The sequence below is a fragment of the Dendropsophus ebraccatus genome, chromosome 4 (assembly GCF_027789765.1).
Source record: "Dendropsophus ebraccatus isolate aDenEbr1 chromosome 4, aDenEbr1.pat, whole genome shotgun sequence".
In the NCBI taxonomy this organism is placed as follows: Eukaryota; Metazoa; Chordata; class Amphibia; order Anura; family Hylidae; genus Dendropsophus; species Dendropsophus ebraccatus.
Genome location: NC_091457.1, coordinates 44,157,713 through 44,173,327, shown reverse-complemented (window position 1 = coordinate 44,173,327; position 15,615 = coordinate 44,157,713).

Below are 15,615 nucleotides of genomic sequence, written 5' to 3'. Positions count from 1 at the left end.
GACAGATGTGTGCTGGGGGAGTGACAGATGTGTGCTGGGGGAGTGACAGCAGAGACAGATGTGTGCTGGGGGAGTGAAAGATGTGTGCTGGGGGAGTGACAGATGTGTGCTGGGGGAGTGACAGATGTGTGCTGGGGGAGTGACAGCAGAGACAGATGTGTGCTGGGGGAGTGACAGCAGAGACAGATGTGTGCTGGGGGAGTGACAGGTGTGTGCTGGGAGAGTGACAGCAGAGACAGATGTGTGCTGGGGGAGTGACAGATGTGTGCTGGAGGAGTGACAGATGTGTGCTGGAGGAGTGACAGCAGAGACAGATGTGTGCTGGGGGAGTGACAGGTGTGTGCTGGAGGAGTGACAGATGTGTGCTGGGGGAGTGACAGATGTGTGCTGGAGGAGTGACAGATGTGTGCTGGAGGAGTGACAGCAGAGACAGATGTGTGCTGGGGGAGTGACAGGTGTGTGCTGGAGGAGTGACAGATGTGTGCTGGGGGAGTGACAGATATGTGCTGGGGGAGTGACAGATGTGTGCCTGAGGAGTGACAGATGTGTGCTGGGGGAGTGACAGATGTGTGCTGGGGGAGTGACAGATGTGTGCTGGGGGAGTGACAGCAGAGACAGATGTGTGCTGGGGGAGTGACAGCAGAGACAGATGTGTGCTGGGGGAGTGACAGCAGAGACAGATGTGTGCTGGGGGAGTGACAGCAGAGACAGATGTGTGCTGGGGGAGTGACAGCAGAGACAGATGTGTGCTGGAGGAGTGACAGCAGAGACAGATGTGTGCTGGAGGAATGTCAGTAGAGACAGATGTGTGCTGGAGGAGTGACAGCAGAGACAGATGTGTGCTGGAGGAGTGACAGTAGAGACAGATGTGTGCTGGAGGAGTGATAGGTGTGTGCGCTGGTGTAGTGACTGGTGTATGCTGGAGGAGTGACAGCAGAGACAGATGTGTGCTGGAGGCAGGGCAGTATTACCAGCTGCTGCTGCCCTAGGCACTACACCTGAAGACGCCCCATCTTCACTCACAAACTACCATCACGATTTTCTAATTTCTGAACACCATATTGATTGTCTTAGGCCGCATTCCCACATTTTGCTGTACGCCACCACATGCAGCCGAAACCAGACCCTTATGCGGTAACCAATAGGCGTATGGCCAATAATCCTGATAACACCCAGATTAACACCCCCATACCAGAACAACAAAATAAAAGTTATTTCCTTCCCCCTGCCCCCTGCAAGATGCTGCCCTAGGCACTGGACCACGGGTGCCTAATGGTAAATACAGGGCCGCCGATAGGGCAGTACAACTGGTAGTGCCGTATGGGGCCCGGACCCTAAGAGACATGGGGGGGGGGCCCGCCGCCCCCCCGTCCGCTATGCTAGGGGGGCCCGCACGGCCCCCCCTTGCCACCTGTTTTTGAGCATCCCGAGAAGCTGCGGCCGCGCAGCTTCTCAGGATGCACTGATCGCTTTGATGTTCCGCCCGCTCAATGTGCGGGCGGAACATCAAAGCGATCAGAATACAGGAGCAGGACCTGTCAGCGTCCACCTTCTGTATTCTCTCCCATAGGCTGCCAGCACTTCATACCTGCAGCCTATGGGAGGCCGGGCCGTGACCTCTCCGGCAGGCGTGATGATGTGACGTCATCACGCCTGCCGGAAGTCCCGTCCCTGCGGCTCGCAAGATGGAGCCCGAAGAGGAGGAAGAGCTGCTGCCTGCACAGCACGGATTAGGTGAGTAGGATGTTTGTTTTTTTAGGGGCACCTCTGGGGGCATTATTAGTATATGGGGGGCACCTCTGGGGGCATTATTAGTTCATGGGGGGCACCTCTGGGGGCATTATTAGTGTATGGGGGCACCTCTGAGGGCATTTTTAGTGTATGGGGGCACCTCTGGGGACATTATTAGTATATGGGGGCACCTCTGGGGGCATTATTAGTGTATGGGGGCACCTCTGGGGGCATTATTAGTATATGGGGGCACCTCTGGGGGCATTATTAGTGTATGGGGCACCTCTGGGGGCATTATTAGTTCATGGGGGGCACCTTTGGGGGCATTATTAGTTCATGGAGGGCACCTCTGGGGGCATTATTAGCTCATGGGGGCACCTCTGGGGGCATTATTAGCTCATGGGGGCACCTCTTGGGGCATTATTAGTTCATGAGGGCACCTCTGGGGGCATTATTAGCTCATGGGGGCACCTCTGGGGGCATTATTAGTTCATGGGGGCCACCTCTAGGGGCATTATTAGCTCATGGGGGCACCTCTGGGGGCATTAATAGTTCATGGGGGCACCTCTGGGGGCATTATTAGCTCATGGGGGCACCTCTGGGGGCATTATTAGTTCATGGGGGCCACCTCTAGGGGCATTATTAGCTCATGGGGGCACATCAGGGGATCCAACATACAGGGGGCATCCCACATTCCTACTCGCTTTCCTGCACATAACACCAAACAGCGCAGTTACTATGGGAGCCTACAGGAGGGAGAAAGGGAAGGAAGTTGCTAGAAATGTGCGGAGCCTAAATTGTTTGTCTCGCAGGTTCTGAAAAGATGAAACATATCTGGAAGGAATCATCATGGCGGACTGGGCCGGATGGAGAGGAAAAGGGAAAGTGACGCCTCAGATCAAAGAAGACGTCACCTGTGAGTCACTGTATGACACTTTTCTTTTTTTGTAGAACATCATTTAGTAGGGGTGCCCCGAGGTGACAGCTACTACATTATCTGTACTCAGAGATATCACTGTGTTATCTGTGCTGTTACATAGGACTGCAGGTGACTACTACATTATCTGTACTCAGAGATATCACTGTGTTATCTGTGGTGTTACATAGGACTGCAGGTGACGTCTACATTATCTGTACTCAGAGGGATATCACTGTGTTATCTGTGCTGTTACATAGGACTGCAGGTGACATCTACTACATGATCTATACTCAGAGATATCACTGTGTTATCTGTGCTGTTACATAGGACTGCAGGTGAAATCTACTACATTATCTGTACTCAGAGATACCACTGTGTTATGTGGTGTTACATAGGACTGCAGGTGATATCAGGTGATTTCTCCAGGTTGCAGAAGTTCATCGTGCCCTGGTGTGCTGGTGTCTGTATGTCTGTATACATGTGTGCTGGTGTCTGTATACATGTGTGCTGGTGTCTGTGTGTGAGATCAATTCTAGAGAACTGGCTCATATACCCCATTTTCCCCAGTGGCTTAAAATGTAACCTCTGTTATACAGTTATAAAATTGTAGAAATTAAATGTGAACAAGGTGCAATTCAAATAGACACTTACTTGTATAGCTGCCTCTTGTGCTCTGTATGCAGTGCATTATACTCACCCTTGCAACGTACAATTTATAGCGTGTCTACAAGCCCAGCGGGGCTCATTATGATGGAGACTAAAACTTATACAAGAGTGGGGTAGGGGTTCCCCTGTATTCAGAATGCTGTTGAGTGCTAGGCAATGCCCCGTCTGGGATTATTGTATTTCGAGGGTCTATGCAGAGCAGGATAAAGACACCTCTGCTGCACAAACAGGATCTCCTAGAAAGCGTTCTCACCGCCATGTATTCGCTATCACTGGCTTGGGTGAGCTAAACTAGTCTGCCTGGGGGGGGGGGGTGATTTGTATATGCTCACTAACATGGAACAGCCTCATTATATTAGCCTTATCAACATATTCTATGTTAGTGAGCATACCGGGGGGGGGGGGGGGGGGGATATTGGTGAACATATACAAATCAAACAGCCCCCCAGACCCTCGAAATTCAATAACCCCAAACGGGGCATTGCCTAGTACTCAACAGCATTCTGAATACAGGGGAACCCCTACCCCACTCTTGTATAAGTTTTAGTCTCCATCATAATGAGCCCCGCTGGGCTTGTAGACACGCTATAAATTGTACGTTGCAGGGGTGAATATAATGCACTGCATACAGAGCCCAAGAGACAGCTATACAAGTAAGTGTCTGTATGGTGACATTTAAATTGCACCTTGTTCACATTTAGTTTCTACAATTTTATAACTGTATAACAGAGGTTACATTTTAAGCCACTGGGGAAAATGGGATATATGAGCCAGTTCTCTAGAATCGATCTAAACCAAATTATGCCTCCCAGCAAGGCGTGGGTCGAACACACTATTTTTTTTTTTTTATTAATGTGGGGGGCCCAGAATTGTATTGTATGGGTCCCCGAAATTCCTGATGGCGGCCCTGGGTAAATATGGCCCTGGCTGGGGGAGTGACAGCAGAGACAGGTGTGTGCTGGAGTCATGACAGCAGAGACAGGTGTGTGCTGGAGTAGAGACTGGTGTATGCTGGAACAGTGATAGGTGTGTGCTGGAGGAGTGACAGCAGAGAAAGATGTGGGCTGAAGTAATGACAGATGTGGGCTGGAGGAGTGACAGCAGAGACATGGTGGAGTAGTGACGGAAGAGACGGTTGTGTGCTGTACTAGTGACAGCAGTGCTGGAGTAGTGAGAGCAGAGATGTAGTGGAGTAGTGACAGCGTTGCTGTAATAGTGACAGATGTGAGGTGGAGTAGTGACAGATGTAAGGTGGAGTAGTGACAGCAGTGCTGTAGTAGTGACAGATGTGAGGTGGAGTAGTGACAGCAGTGCTGTAATAGTGACAGATGTGAGGTGGAGTAGTGACAGCAGTGCTGTAATAGTGACAGATGTGAGGTGGAGTAGTGACAGCAGTGCTGTAGTAGTGACAGATGTAAGGTGGAGTAGTGACAGCAGTGCTGTAATAGTGACAGATGTGAGGTGGAGTAGTGACAGCGGTGCTGTAGTAGTGACAGATGTGAGGTGGAGTAGTGACAGTTGTGAGGTGGAGTAGTGACAGCAGGGCTGTAATAGTGACAGATGTGAGATGGAGTAGTGACAGCAGAGACAGTAGTGATGGCAGAGATGTGAGGTGGAGTAGTGACAGTAGTGATGGCAGAGATGCGCGGTGGAGTAGTGACAGCAGAGACAGTAGTGATGGCAGAGATGTGCGGTGGAGTAGTGACAGCAGAGACAGTAGTGATGGCAGAGATGTGCGGTGGAGTAGTGACAGCAGAGACAGTAGTGATGGCAGAGATGTGTAGTGGAGTAGTGACAGCAGAGACAGTAGTGATGGCAGAGATGCGCGGTGGAGTAGTGACAGCAGAGACAGTAGTGATGGCAGAGATGTGCGGTGGAGTAGTGACAGCAGAGACAGTAGTGATGGCAGAGATGTGCGGTGGAGTAGTGACAGCAGAGACAGTAGTGATGGCAGAGATGTGCGGTGGAGTAGTGACAGCAGAGACAGTAGTGATGGCAGAGATGCGCGGTGGAGTAGTGACAGCAGAGACAGTAGTGATGGCAGAGATGTGCGGTGGAGTAGTGACAGTAGAGACAGTAGTGATGGCAGAGATGTGCGGTGGAGTAGTGACAGCAGAGACAGTAGAGATGGCAGAGATGTGCGGTGGAGTAGTGACAGCAGAGACAGTAGTGATGGCAGAGATGTGCGGTGGAGCAGTGACAGCAACATTTTTAAAACTGTCACTAACCTGCTTAACCCCGTAATGACCCTTTGTGTTTTAATTTTTTCTCTCCTCCATTGAAAGAGCCATATAAGGCTTGTTGTTTGTAGGGGATGAACATGATTACAGTGTATATATATATATATATATATATATATATATATATATATATATAGTTTATGTTTGGATTTTCCTACTTTTAAATAATAAAAATTTTATTTTTAAAAGCAAAACTGCAGCGTACAGTTAGTTCTGTGACCTCCTGCCACAGCCTGTGTGTATTAGCAGATCTGACTTGGCAGTCACGGAGGCCTTTAGAAAGCTCCTGGCTGCTATGATAACCAATTGGAGAGACATGAGAGGGATAGTACCTGTTTAATTGCCACAGTCGCTATTGACTACAGCATCTAGAAGGTTAAGTGAACAGTAATGGAGTGATCTGTGAGTCTTTGGGTGCTGCCATATATACAGTGGCTACAGTGGCCTACCTGATATTATGTACACAAGGCCAAACCAAGAATACAGCTCCATATAGTGCAGAGCTGTTATTATGCAGGTATAGTATGGAGCTGTGATGGCGGTATGTTTCCGTATAGTGTCCTATGTGCACAGTACTGACATTGCCGTGGGTGTGCTTATACTGATAGGAGATTATATTGTATACAATGATGTATATAGTATTGTGTGAGATTACATGAGACTGAGCCATTGGACATCTAGGAGCCCTAATAAACACACGTATGTGGGTACAGTCTTATATGTGTAAGGGGACCTCATAGATCTGTGCTGACAGATTCCGCCCACACCACAGTCTTGGCAACAGAGAGGAACACTGTGAAATAACCTCTCTCTGGTAATAGTAAATGAAATGCAATAAATAAAGCTGCAGGCACTGAGAATAAGGGCATGTTCACACAGCTAAAATTCATCCTAAAGGATGATGGGAAGTCCAGTAGCAGCTTTACCCCCCTCCATTCTATGCTAGGTGATGCTGCTCCACCATGGAGCTCCAGACCGCTCACAGTTTCTGTGCTAATTTTAAGGGCCCTATTACACGGCCCGGTGACTTTCTGTAAGCGAGTGCTGATCTCCTAGATCGGTGCTCGCTTACTGAGCCCATACACTGCCCGATAATCGACAAGCAAGGGCTGCGCGGACATTGTTAGCGATGTCCATGCAGCCCTTGTAAAATATTAGACGCCTACATACCCGTCCACACTCCCTGACGTCACGCCGGCTTTAGACAGCTCCTGGCACTGTCTGAAGTCACAGGACGCTCAGCCAATCATTGAGACAGTTCTGTGGCGCTGTCCCGGTGATTGGCTAAGTGAGCTGTCATGAGCAGGCCAAATGTAGCAGGACATCAGGGAGCGTGGACAGATATGTAGGATTCCATTTTTGCAAGGCCCTCACGGACATCGCTAATGATGTCTGTGCAGCCCTGGCTGACGGATTATTGGGCATAGTAGGTGCTCAGTAAGCAAGCGCCTATCTAGGAGATCAAGGGCTGCACGGACATTGCTAACAACTAAAGATGTCCAAACCTTGGGGGGGGGGGGGGGGGGGGGGGGGGGGGTTGGCTGTATCCAACTTCCTCAGCCACATTGTAAAAGCATTAGCGCATTAGTAGGAGCTGGATTTTATACCATTGTAGCAATGAGACTGAATAAGACACCTGAATTCATCGCCTTAGGGGTTGGTCTTGTAGTCAATATAATAGTAGCTATGCTATATACATGGTCATCATGTTGTGTATCTAGTAGGGTCAGCAGTGAGTATCATCCCCTTGGGGGAACCACTTGGGAAACATGAGCTCTGGGCAGGATTCCACTGACTTGTAATAAATAAACAATAGTGACGCAGTACTCTGTTGGGGCCTGAAGCCAGGCGGGGTTCACATAGGCATCTTTTTATGCCATAATTTGTGCATTTTATACTAACACACATTTGTTTTCCCTTGACTACTGTATTAAGAAAACACTACACTAAAATGCAAGAGATGAAGAATAATGACTTGTTCAGGCCTTTGATAAAGGGGTACTCCAGGGTGAAAAATGTTTTTAAATCAATTGATATATAAAGTTGATATATCAATTGATAGAAAGTTATATAGATTTGTAAGTTACTTATATTTAAAAAAAAAAATCAAGCCGTCCAGTACTTATCAGCTGCTGTATGTCCTGCAGGAAGTAGTGTATTCTTTCCAGTCTGACACAGTGCTCTCTGCTGCCACATCTGGCCTTGACAGGAACTGTGCAGAGCAAATCCCCATAGAAAAACTCTCCTGCTCTGGACAGTTCCTTTCTAGGACAGAGGTGGCAGCAGAGAGCAATGTGTCAGACTGGAAAGAATACACCACTTCCTGCAGTACATACAGCGGCTGATAAGTACTGGAAGGCTTGACATTTTTCACTAGAAGTAATTTACAATTCTGTATAACTTTCAGTTGATATGAAAACATTTTTTCCCTAAAGTACCCCTTTAAAAATAAAAATAATACCCACAACACTGTCCCACTCGTACATTACACTTATCCCCAAGCCTGGAAAGGACCCTTTAGAATGTGCCAATTACAGGCCTATCTCCCTTTTAAATTCAGACTTTAAAATCTTTACTAAACTACTTGCCACCCGTTTAGGTTATTGGCTACCTTCACTTATCAATGCTGACCAGGTGGGTTTTGTGCCTGGACGACAGGGGGGGGACAACACTCGACGTGCCATTGACATCATTGATGCAGTCAATCAGCAGTCAGAGAGGGCCCTGATACTCAGTTTAGATGCTGAGAAAGCTTTTGACCGCCTAGGGTGGCCATTCATGTTTGAGACCCTCCGTTGCTGTGGTTTTCGGGGACCCTTTCTGGCTGCGATTGAGGCCCTGTATGCACGACCTACAGCTGCCATCAAATTCCCACATATGATGTCTGGGACCTTTCCAATTCGGAATGGCACCCGCCAGGGATGCCCGCTCTCTCCTCTTTTGTTCGTCCTCTGTATCGAACCCCTGGCGGCGGCCATCCGGAATTGCCCAGACATCCGTGGTGTATCGGTCCGAGGCAAGGAGTCCAAAATCATGCTTTTTGCGGATGATGTCCTCCTCACCCTGTCGTCCCCTCATACGACCCTGCCGGCGCTTAGGGCCTTACTCTCCCGGTTTGGGGTACTCTCTGGTTATAAAGTAAATACCTCTAAATCCGAAATAATGCCCCTTAACCTCCCCAACTCCACAATAACACACCTTCAATCTGTTTTTCGGTTTAAATGGTCTGAGTCTTCAATTAAATATTTAGGAATTCATCTTACACCTACGTACTCTTCTTTATATACAGCCAACTATCCTGCCCTTTTTAAAGAGCTCAGGGCCCTTTTGTCCAAATGGAACTCTCATTTCATCTCCCTCATGGGTAGAGTGGCTTCGGTCAAGATGACGTTCCTCCCGAAGTTGCTTTACTTTTTTGAAACCCTTCCAGTTCGCATACCCCTTTCCGAGATAAAAGCCTTACAGCGGGACATTTTTAAATTCATTTGGGCGACAAAGCGGCATCGTATCCCGGCTTCGGTTATGATGAGTAGTAAAACTCAAGGAGGTCTTGCGGTTCCTAATATCCTACATTATTATTATGCTACTCACTTACGACAAATTACTGCATGGTCTAAATACCTAGCCTATAAGAAATGGGCCGAAATTGAAAAAATATGGCTAGCGCCCTTCCATCCTAACTCTTTTCTCTGGCATACCTCTCCGCCTTCTTCTTCCCATTTAAACCTACTTGGCCCCATTAGCTTCACTTTGCACATTTGGTCCACTTGCTCCTCTAAATTCAAACTCTATTCCAAGACGTCTCCCCTAAATTCTTTCCTTCTTTATCCTGACTTCCAGCCTGGTTTACAGTCCCACACAGTTAGGTTATGGGGCTCCAAAAAGCTGTTCCAGTTCGCTGACATTGTAGACCCGCTTACACGCACCCTTCTCCCCTTTCATAGGATTGTGGACAGATTTGAACTACCATCCTCAGAGCAATATACCTATTTACAGATCCGCCATTTTATGCTGTCTCGCCTGGGATCCCTCATAGTCTCGAAACCATCTGCCTTTGAACAATTAGTAAGAGGGGGCACTTCTACATCGGGTTTGATATCAGATATTTATCGAATTCTTAATTCACCTTCTGATGGATCCCAGGCTAGACATCGCTACATGGATAAGTGGGAGGCAGCATTGGGCAGACAGCTCCCGCCGGAGTGTTGGGCTGTGATATGGGAGAGGGCGGCAAAATCCTCTATTTGCACCACATATAAGGAATCCCACTATAAACTGCTAATGCTATGGTACCATACACCGGAACTCCTCCATAAGCTAAATAATACTATCTCTCCACTTTGTTGGAGGTGTACAGGTAGTGTGGGTTGACTCCTCCATATATTTTGGGACTGCCCCATTATCCGCCCATTTTGGGTGGAGGTTTGCGGGTTGGCCTCGACAGTCTTGGGCACTACCATTGATAGGGACCCAGGAATTTGTCTGTTGAATTTGTTCCCAAAGACCCTCCGGAAAAAGCAGACAAAGTTATTACTCACTATCCTAATGGCGGCCAAGTCCTTGATTGCTCGTGCATGGAAGCAGACGTCCCCTCCTTCCCGGCCATGTTTGCTTACCAGAATTCGGGAGTTGCGCTCCCTAGAAAAGCTTACTGCTTCCCTTAATAATGCCATTGATAAATTTGAATCCATATGGATTCCGTGGGATTCCTTTGATGTGACCTCCTCTTCTGGCAGCAGACCCTAGTTTCCCCGTCTCCCCCACCCCCCCTCCCTTCCCTTCCCTTTCCTCCCTTCCCTTCCCTTTCCTCCCCTCCTTTGTATTGAGTTCTGTGTCAGTCTACCTGTGTTGTAGGTGTGTCAAAGGGTTTCATTATTAGACTATAGTAAGGATACAATCCCCTACCTGGGCCATGAGTGACAGTAATTTTCCATCTGCTGACAGCTGTTACGTTATCCTCATATGCTACCTTTCTCTGTAGAAATACGCTATACCATTATGACTATGTCAGAACTAATTGTCACCACTGTTACCTTATACCCGTCCCTGATATGTTTTCTACTGCTGATACCCCATTGTCCTACTGTGTTGTATATTATGCTATATGTGTTTTGTATTCCTTTGTCATGTCTTTGCTAAAAATTTGAAAAATCTTTTCAATAAAAATACAGTTATATAAAAAAAAAAATAATTAATACAAAGCTTCTCGCTAAAATGTTGCCAGAACAACTAAAACCTATGCTGCCAAATCTGATCCATTTAGACCAGGTTGGCTTCGCCGAAGAAATGGAAAGGAAGGATATTATAGGCGCAAAATATACTCAACATGTATCACCAGGGGCGTAGCTAGGACTCACGGGGCCCCGTAGCAAAAATTTGTAAGGGGGCCTCCTCCCCTATATATATACTCTTTATTGCTAGTGCACAGATAACCCCTGACCTGTGCACTAGCTGTGCACATTTTCCTTTTCTACTTGATTGACAGGTGGGGAACAGAGGTCAGAAGTTATCAGTGCAGTGAAGCAGAGATCTCTGTCTTCTGCTTGTTAACCCTTTTTTTGTTGTAGCATGTAAGTAAACATTGGGTCACTTACACACTGCAGTACATAAGGGGTTAAACAGAAGGACACATGCTCTTACCTTCTCCCCCGGGCCCCCCTCCTGCACAGGGCCCCATAGCAACTGCCTACCCTGCCTCTATGGTAGCTACGCCACTGTGTATCAATCAAAATATATCAAACACAACATGTATCATGCCTGTTGATTCCTTTAAGGCATTTGATAGAGGGAACTGGAACTTTCTAGCTAAGGTTCTTAAACTATTTAATTTTCTTCCGGAATACATTGCAGCTATATTCTCTATGTATTCTACCCTGTCGGCCTCCATTTCATTGAACGGTTTCTCCCCTTCTCCATCGGCAACAGTATGCGGCAAGGCTGCCCCTTAGGCCTTATGCTTTTTGTGTTAGTGATGGAGCCACTCCTTCAGACACTCCAACAAGATGAGAAGGTGACGGGAGTGGAGTTGGGGGTGGGTGGGGGTAGGGAGCACCTTGCTGATTATCTTTTACTAATGACTTTCTAATCCGGAGGTCTCTCTACCCCAGGCGCAGAAGATATTGGGCCAATTAAGCACAGTGTACAATTTTATAATAAACGGGCAGAAATCACACATGTTGGCGTTTAATATCCATGTTCGAATGCGCAAATCCCTTTCGTGGTCCTTGTCTAGAATAACCTTTATAGGTGTGAAGATTAATAACTACCTCACCAAATGATTTTCTCTTAACTATGTACCACTATTGAATAATATTAAAGGGGTTGTCCGGCGATAAAAAATTATTCACAAAATAACACACATTACAAAGTTATACAACTTTGTAATGTATGTTATGTCTGTGAATGGCCCCCTTCCCCGTGTTTCCCCCCACCCACGCTAGACCCGGAAGTGTGGTGCATTATACTCACCGCATCTCGTGTCGTCCACGGTCTCCGATCGTCAGCAGTGACGTCTTCTTCGGGAGGCCGGCGGATCTTATAATGTATAGCGCACCACACTTCCGAGTACACGGGTGGGGGTGGTGGGACACGGGGAAGGGGGCCATTCACAGACATAACATACATTACAAAGTTGTATAACTTTGTAATGTGTGTTATTCTGTGAATAATTTTTTATCGCCGGACAACCCCTTTAAAGCAACAATGTCTTTATTGGTACCTAGGGGGACTTATTATAGTGCTTAAAAAGCACTATATTGTAATCCGTATTCTTCTTCTTCCGTTTCTTCTTCCAGCCATTTTTCTGCGTGTAATACAGCCCGAACCGCTTTGCGCACAGATTCTGTTCAAACTGCGTTTCGAAGTCCTAGGCGGTGTGAGGTGTGCTATCTATTTTTCGTTTCGATCGGATTTGTCGTTTTTAAGAAATTTACATTTAAAGACCCCTAATTTCCCATAGAAAATAATGGCCCATTGGAAATAATGGCCACACTGTAAACACTGACAGCCAATCACAGCACATATGCAAATAGCTGAAATATAGCAGCCAATAGGAACTCTAAGGTCTTGTCAGGCATGCATCACAACATCCACAGTCACATGTCCACTATTGGCCAATAGAAGGTGTAATATATGGAAGGTCGATTTTGTCTCCCTGACATGAGTAAGATTGTCATGGTAACCGAGCAATGGTCTTTACCACTATAAGTAGCAGCGTTAAGTCAGCATTCCTTTCTGTGATCATTAGATGGTGCTGGTATATATATTTTGGTATGATTAATGTAGGTATAGAGAGTAAGCTTGAGAAATATATTAATGGTCCTTTTCCTTCCTTTTTAAAGATTTTATAGTTTGATCTTATCAGCTGCTAACATGATTGTTGTTGATTCACATTTTAGATTGTATGTCTGTGTCTTTTTCTTATCTTGACCGTTCCTCTTTTACGCAGTTTACGTAAACAGCACCGCCGGCATCACGTGATGCCGATGCGCACCGACGTGATGATGCAGTCACGCACGGCCGCTCAAGTGATTACACCGGAACTCGGCGCTGATCCTCCTTACTATAAGTTACCATATCACTGTGTTTTTTGTAATAATTGAGTTCACAGTTCACACATTTACATACCAATGTATTTATTGATCATAGCTATGGATTGTCTATGCACTTTTTCATACGATCGGACTTCCCTAACCCGGAAGTCCTTTATTATGGTATTGCATATGACGCTATTTAAACTGCTCATTTGTGACTATGTGTTAACTTGAGAAAGGCCCCCTTTGTACTCGGCGTCAGAAACGCGTTGTGACACTAATAAAATTCCTACTACCTGTACGAACCACGATATAGTGTGGTCACTGGACACCTGCCCCCACACCAAGCCGGGACCCGATGGTCTGATGGTCTTACAAGATAAGTCAGTAAAATAGCAGAGCTGAGGCAGCCGTATAGCAGGGACGGTAGCCAAGCCGCTCTTAAAGGGACGGGACCCAAGCCACCCTTAAAGAGACGGTACCCAAGCCGATTTTAAAGGGACGGTACCCAAGCCGCTGTGTAAGGGGAATTACATAAGTCGTTCTTACAGGGACAGTACCCAAGTTGCTCTTAAAGGGACGGTACCCAAGTCGCTCTAAATAGGTCCCTTTAAGAGCTACCCGGGTCCCTTTAAGAGCGAAATGGGTCCCTTTAAGAGCCACTTGGTTCCCTTTAAGAGCGACCTGGGTCCCTTTAAGAACAAAATGGGTCCCTTTAAGAGTGACCTGGGTCCCGTTAAGAGCGAAATATGTCCCTTTAAGAGCAAAATGGGTCCCTTTAAGACCGACCTGGGTCCCTTTTAGAGCGAAATATGTCCCTTTAAGAGCAAAATGGGTCCCTTTAAGAGCAAAATGGGTCCCTTTAAGAGCAAAATGTGTCCCTTTAAGAACGACCTGGGTCTCTTTAAGAGCGACCTGGGTCCCTTTAAGAGAGAAGGAACCCCTAAAGGGACCCCTGTCGCTCTTAAAGGGATGGCACCTAGGATTAAAGTTTCTCTTAAAAGGAGGTCACTGGTAAAGGGGCGCTCTGGAAGTCACTGGTAAAGGGGCGCTCTTTTCAAGCACTATGTATTTCCCTGGAAATGCAAATCTAGTATTATCTTGTAATCCGTATTCTTCTTCTCCAGCCATTTTTCTGCGATTAATACAGCCCGAACCGCTTTGCGCACAGACTCCGTTCAAACTGCGTTTCGAAGCCCTCGGCGGTGTGAGGTGTGCTATTTTTAAGAAATTTACGTTTAAAGACCCCTAATTCCCCATAGAAAATAATGGCCCATTGGAAATAATGGCCACACTGTAAACACTGACAGCCAATTACAGCACATATGCAAATAGCTGAAATATAGCAGCCAATAGGAACTGTCAATGCATCACAACATCCACACAGTCACATGTCCACTATTGGCCAATAGAAGATGTAATATATGGAAGGTCCTTAACGATTTTGTCTCACTGACATGAGTAAGATTGTCATGGTAACCGAGCAATGATCTTTCTATACCATTATAAGTAGCAGAGTTCAGCCAGTAAAATAGCAGAGCTGAGGGGACAGCACCGAAGTCGCTCTTAAAGGGACAGTACCCAAGCAGCTCTTAAAGGGTCAGTACTTAATTTGGTCTTCAAAGGGTGGTACCTAAGTCGCTTTTAAAGGGAGAGTACTTAAGCTGGTCTTAAAGGGACAGTATATAGGTCACTCAAAGCGGTGTCACCAAAGTCCCTCCTTAAGGAACTGTACCAAAGTTGCTCTTAAAGGGACTATACCAAAGTTGCTCTTAAAAGGACTGTACCAAAGTCGCTCTTAAAGGTAGGCTATCAAGGGTTAAAGTTTCTCTTAAAGGGAAGTCACTGTTAAAGGGGTGCTCTGGAAGTCACTGGTAAAGGGGCGCTCTTTTCGAACACTATGTATTTCCCTGGAAATGCAAATCTAGTATTATCTTGTAATCCGTATTCTTCTTCTCCAGCCATTTTTCTGCGATTAATACAGCCCGAACCGCTTTGCGCACAGACTCCGTTCAAACTGCGTTTCGAAGCCCTCGGCGGTGTGAGGTGTGCTATTTTTAAGAAATTTACGTTTAAAGACCCCTAATTCCCCATAGAAAATAATGGCCCATTGGAAATAATGGCCTTCCAATACCGTTACTTATCTGGCATCCCTCTGCTCAACCATAAATAAATTCATTTGGATAGGCTGACGGGCGTGGATAGCACACAGGTATCTCATTAGACCCCGGAGATGGGGAGGGATAGGCCTACCAGGTTTAGCATTACATGCAAAAGGAGAACCTGGAGTATAGGCGATTTTAAGCAACTTTGTAATTAGGCAAATATGGCATTATCTGCATTAAAAAAAAGACTTTCCCCAGGTCCCCTCCCTCCTCTCTCTCATTCACTGCTCAGTATCAGGAAATCTCAACTCTTTTACATCAGTCGAGGCCTGTCTGTTCTATAGAGAGGAGAGGGGGAGGAGGGATATTAGTCGGCAGCAGAGAACAGTACACAGCGGGACCTGTGAGAAAGCCGGTATTCA